The sequence below is a fragment of the Pantherophis guttatus genome, chromosome 2 (assembly GCF_059756535.1).
Source record: "Pantherophis guttatus breed Tessera chromosome 2, ASM5975653v1, whole genome shotgun sequence".
In the NCBI taxonomy this organism is placed as follows: Eukaryota; Metazoa; Chordata; class Lepidosauria; order Squamata; family Colubridae; genus Pantherophis; species Pantherophis guttatus.
In genome coordinates this window covers 275337246-275343359 of record NC_142064.1, presented here as the reverse complement: position 1 = coordinate 275343359, position 6114 = coordinate 275337246, and the positions used below count along the sequence as shown (strand labels likewise).

Sequence of the window (6114 nt, the reverse complement as noted above, 5' to 3'; positions counted from 1 at the left end):
ACCCTTTAGATCCTTATGCTAATACTGATCCATAACCATGGGCAAATAATAGTCAACCATTTTATTATTGTTCAGAAGATGGGATTGAGATTAACCAACACCAGGGTTAAAAGTTAAAAATATATCATTTTGTAGTAGTGCTGATTTTCATTAACTCGGTTTCAAACTAATTGAATCATTAGAGTAGAACCATCATAAAAAGAAGATGCTTGTTCATAGGTGGCCAGGAAAAGTGATTCTGCAAACAACTCATCCTCTCTTTCTATAAGAATGAGAGAATGGCTATCAATGAGATGTTATAAAAGAATGGAAAAGGGCTGGTCAGAGGAAACTACAGCTCTTTCCATCATCAATCTTGAATTCTTTCAGGTGTTTTCCTTGCCCCATCTATGGATTTGAGTTTCTTCTGCAAAAGAAGACAGAACAGGGAAGCCATGGAAATCAAAAGGATTCAGGAAATTAGACAGGTCCTGTAACATAGGAGTCAGGGAAATAAAAAGAACAGAAGTGTAAATGCAGGGAATGCAACTCCATCACACACATTAACGACTTACGAGTGAGACTTTTTATTTGGAGCCATGTTGAAAAGCAACATTTCACTCAATATTCTTGTGGCACAGAGGACTACACCAATGAGATGGTCTCCTGGCCTATAATAGCTCCATGGATAGCTTTCATCCTGGTGCTCCAAACTCAGCGGGCAGTTCAGTGTAAGCTTCCCAGAGACTTGCTGGGACACCAGAAGCATCAGAAGCAGAAGAAAGAGGTCCATAATCCAAGCGTTGAATCAACCCCTTTCCTATTTCTAAACAAGAACAAGAAGAGTTAGAAGAATTCAAAACACTCTACAAGATGGAAATGCCAGGGACTTTGCCAATTTAGATAGAGACAAACTGATTTTTGTCTTGAAAGGAAAGAAATGTACATTCAAAAGCACAGTCCCTGCCTGTCCCAAAACTTGTGCCACACAGCCTGTGATCTGATGCATATATTCTTTCCTGATGCAAGACCTTTGCATGTTGCTTCAGTCTAATGTTTACATCAAAGGTAGTCACTGGAGATGCAGCAGCAGATGTTCCAAACCCAGAATTGTGATCATTACACTGAGAAACAACTTATCCTCTTGGGATCCTAAACTACTTCACGGTCCCAACTGCAAAGGAGAAGCTAGAGAAAAGGATGCTAGTGAAAAATCCCAGATATACCCTTGGAGGCCCTGTTCTCTGGTGGTTATCCTTCCTGTCAGGACTCATCCAGAAAATAGATGAAGATATATCAAGAACAAGGTAACTTTTGCTGTCCTTTTGCAAGGTCACCCAGAGCTATGGAGTAGGGGTGAAATGCTCCCGGTTTGGACTGGATCGCCCGATCTGGTAGCAATGGTGGTTGGTAGTTCGGAGAACCGGTAGCAAAAATCCCTGTGTCCCACCCCCCCACCATGCCCAGCTGAGGAACCCGATCATCAGAGGCTTTTTTAAAAAAAACTTTTAAAAGCTTTTTTTCTACAACTTCTTCCGCCGAAAAAATGCTTTTAAAAGTAAAAAAAAAAACCTCTGATGATCGCGGGGCTCAGCTGGGATCTCAGAGGCTTTTCAAAGCATTTTTTTCTTCAACCTCTTCAGCAGAAGAGGTGGTTTAACACATGCTTTGAAAAGGCTCTGACGATCCCAGCTGTGTTCCTGATCGGCAGAGGCTTTTCAAAGCATTTTTTTTGCAATTGCAGAAAAAATGCTTTGAAAAGTTAAAATAAAAAAAAAAGTTGGCCATGTCCACCCAGTCAGATTACCCCACCACCACCAAGCCATGCCCACAGAACCGGTAGTAACAAATTTTACATTTCACCCCTGCTATGGAAGCAATCAGTCCCTTGAACCCTCTCTAAAGTTAAGACTAGGGCCTGTTTGCAATTTTCTTTTCTTTTAAATCTTGGTTTATTTACCTTAAATTGGAGCCAATTTTAAAATTCCTGAAGTATCTGAAGTGAAATTTCATTTCCGATCTGTTCTAGAAATAGAATACATCAGAAATATCAGAGTTTGAATGAGAGGTGACTAAAAGACAGGAAAGTGATAGCTTGTATGATTGAGTAAATAGGGAGAAAGTTAAGGGAGAGATTGAAAGTTTTTTTTCCCTTGGCATTCTCCGTGTTGTCTTTCCCTAGTCATGTAAGACACTGAAAAGCTCTATATTTTAAAGTTTCTTGGTTTGTTAAATAAAGAGTTGGCCATGAGGTCCGCAGGGGAGATGGTGGCAGTGCCACCAATGTGGGGGATGGTGAAACGTGATTTCTTCCCACATCCACCCAGAAGCTAGTTTGAGGGGACCTGGGATTTGAATTGGTCTTTTTTACTTAAAGTTCTGGAAGAAATGAACTTTGCTGAGAATTTTATTCAAGGAATTTAGTGTCAGAGGACTCCAATTATGATTAATAGTAATCTAAGTAAACCATGTGGTATCTAGAAGGGGAAAAGACAAGGTTTTCCTTTGTCCTTTTTGCCATTTATTTTGGCTCTTGAAGTGTTGACTTGTCATGGCCCAGGATGAAGGAGAGCAGAAGGGAGGTTCCGTTAGGTTAGTTGCCTAGCAACAGAACAAAGATCCCGGTCAGTGACAGTTGGCTGCAGCAACTGTCAACTTTGAATCTAACCTGGCAGCAGCCATTTTTTTTCTATTCCACATGGAAGATTCAGAAACATTCAGCCCTGCCCACCATGGAGGAATTGGTTGGTGAAATGGACAGAACTTGCTGAGATGGGCAAATGGATTTCTTGTACAGGTAGTCCTCAACTTACGACCTCAATTAAGCCCAAAATGTATGTCGCTGAGTGAGAAATTGGTTAAGTGAGCTTTTCCCCATTTTATGACTTTTCTTGCCACATGGTTAAGGGAATCACTACCGTCATTAAATTAATAACATAGTTGTTATTATTCAGTGCCATTGTAACTTTGAATTGTCATTAAGTGTTGTAAATCAAGGACTACCTGAATGAAAGGGCGATGTACCTTTATTGGTGACTGAAACACCTTTAGTGTCTTTTTGCATAAAAAGTCCACAAAAATCCTCGTATGACTTATTCTTTTAATGATTGGACAGGATAGACTATAAAAAGAAGAAAGTTACAATGTAACGAGAGAGAGAGAGAGAGAGAGAGAGAGAGAGAGAGAGAGAGAGAGAGAGAGAGAGAGAGAGAGAGAGAGGTTAAAATATAAAAGTACTTATAATTACCGTGAAGAATATTGGAAGTTACTTCTTTATATTTCTATAGCTTTATTTATATCATTCTGGTTTTTTTAAACCAGAATTTTTTTCTTGGTATGCTTTTAGCTTTTTTCTGTTTTTTTCTCCCTGTTTCTTTTTGGTTCTATTCTAATCAATTCACATTAGCTTTTATTAGGAGAGCATCCACCCAATGCTGCAAAGACCTCTACTTCTTTTTTGCCATCCAAGAGATCAACCAGCATTTCCACCTCCTTCCAAATGTCCACCTGGGTTAAATTCTTCATGACAATTATTTGAACCCCAGAAGGACTTGGGATGCTATGCTGAACCTGCTCTCTGCTGGGGAGGTCAAGGTTCCTAAGTTTAGCTGTAGAAGGCAGAAAGAGCTTTTTATTGTCCTTGAAGGGACCGAGAGTGACACCTTCTCTGAGATTGCAGCCGTTTTTGCCACCTACAAAATCCTACAGGTATGTGGGATTAACATTAAGTTCTGTGTCCTACATGACACAGGGATCGGTAGAAAGAGGTGCAATGACTGATCAGAATGAGTAGATAAGCACTCCCACCGCCCACATTTCTATCTGCCAGAGGAGAAATCGTTTGCTTCTTCATAGCAACCACCATCTTTATATTATATTAATTTATAATAATGAGCTGTGCCCTCAAGACCCTGCTGTTCCGCCAAGCCGGGCTATAAATGTAATGATTTTTAAATTGGGTTTTAAATTTTTGGGGTTTAAAATCTGAGCCGAAACTATATAATCATTTTAATTAATTTTAACTGATGTCTGTCTTTGTGTTTTTAATAGGCTGTACACCGCCCTGAGTCCTTCGGGAGAAGGGCGGTATAGAAATAAAATTATTTATTTATTTATTTATTTATTTATTTATTTATTTATTTATTTATTTATTTATTTATGGCACAGTAGATGGAATGCAGTATTATGTTGATGGTGTTGACATCTTGGGTCCAATAGGACAAAGAATCCCAACTGCAGATAAACTAGCATACAACTAAAATAATGGCATTTTTACAGCCTCCACTGCATTTATACAATTATTTCTGCCATATCAACAAGGTTCCCATTGTAGAAACCTCATGTTTAAAATATCTTGCTGGGGCATTTTCAGGGATCAGCTAAGGGCACAGGATGATTCAACTAGTCAAAAGAGCTAAGTGTCCATCGTGCAATGAGCTGGAAAACGATGGAGGACACTATTTTCGGACTGGCCTTTAATTTTTCCAAGCAAAATCATTCGCCCACTCATGTATGGACAACATCTTGCATCATATTCAAAGTTTCGACTTTCAGAAAATTTTGAGAGCGAAAATTCTTATGTTTCACATTTCTGCATTTGTTTTGGCCATAAGCTGCTTCTTTGTATTCAAGTGTGGCCTCAGAATGATAATGTAGCACTTGGGGATGAAGATGCAGCCCAGCAGACCAGCACTGGAGGACAAGATGGAGAAGACCTGAACGGCCACCATGTATTTCCCTTTGGTGCTCAGATAAGCGGGCACAAAAGTCACCCAGACGCTGCAGAAGACCAGCATGCTGAAGGTGATCAGCTTGGCTTCGTTGAAAGCTCCAGGCAGATTCCTGGCTAGGAAAGCCACTGTAAAGCAGATGGCAGCCAGGAATCCCAGATAACTGAGGGTAGTATAGAACATGACAACAGACCCTTCGTTGCATTGCAGGATGATCACTCCAGGCTGGGAGTGAAAGTCAGAGTCAGGGAATGGGGGAAAAGCTCCAAGCCAGATGGAGCAGATGATAATTTGGATAGCAGCAGAAGAAAGGATGATGGAGTTGGCCCAGCTCTTCTTCAACCACCTTTTAACGCGATTTCCTGGTTTTGTGGCCAGGAAAGCAAACACAACTGTGATTGTTTTGGCCAAAAGAGAAGAAATAGCCACTGAGAAGGTGATGCTGAAAACCATTTGTCGGAGAAGGCAGGTGGCTTTCTTTGGTTGACCAATGAAGAGAAGAGGAGTCAAGAAGCAAAGCAGGAGGGAGACCAGGAGGGTGTAAGAGAGGTCCCGGTTGTTGGCTTTGACAATGGGACTTTCTTGGTATTTAATGAATAAGATTAAAACAAGGCTTGTAGTTAGGAACAAGAGTAGGGCAACAGAGATTAGGATGAAGCCCAAATATTCTTTATAAGACAAGAAGGTTGTTACTTTGAGGAGACATTGAACTCGGACCTCATTTGGATATTGATCATCTGAACACTTGGTGCATTTTTCTGTATCTGAGAAAATAAAAAGGCAATACTTCCTTAAATTTCTGTCCTTTACATTTCAAGGAATACCTTCTTGGGAGAACAGCAGCATTTTACAAGATGTATTTCTTAATATCTCCTCAGGAAGAAGGTAGGAAGAAGATCATTTTCTAAAACATATAAAGCTAAGGTCTATGAAATTGGGGAAAATTATGACTTTTTCTTTGCTTTCCTCTGTAATCTGCAGAATGTTCATAGTAAACCAGATTATTACAGGTAAATAATCAATTATAAACAATCATATTATCTTATGGCACACTTTTGGGGTCCTTCGAGATGGTACTTCTTAGTACTCTGAGTACTGGGCTTAGAGTATGTCTATCTTCTGAAATGTAATTGGCTGGCAGAGAAAGCTAATCGTGCAAATAATCTGGAATGACTATGGGACCAGAAGTAATATTGGTGTAACGAGATGCCTCAGTAATTGTCCACACCACCTCATTATGGATCAGTGATACCTTCCAGTGATCCAAAAAGGGAGGCCAATTTAAAGAGCATTGCAATAATCCTTCCAGGAAATGGACCTAAGACAATTCTCTCAGTTTCAAAGAACTTAAATGTTCCTAGAAATATAAATGTGGAAGGCAGATCCAAACTAAAAAATATAAGAG

At 39.8% G+C, this 6114-nt stretch overlaps 1 long non-coding RNA gene across 1 annotated transcript; it reads right to left on the bottom strand.

Annotated features, from left to right (window-relative positions):
• Positions 1-548: 548 nt before the first annotated feature.
• On the bottom strand, positions 549-3360 carry LOC132710364 (uncharacterized). Its single transcript, XR_009621078.2, has 3 exons — positions 3227-3360; positions 1940-2004; positions 549-805 (listed from the first exon to the last, which is right to left on the bottom strand). It is a non-coding gene; the product is annotated as an uncharacterized LOC132710364 (long non-coding RNA).
• Between the last annotated feature and the right edge of the window lie 2754 nt (positions 3361-6114).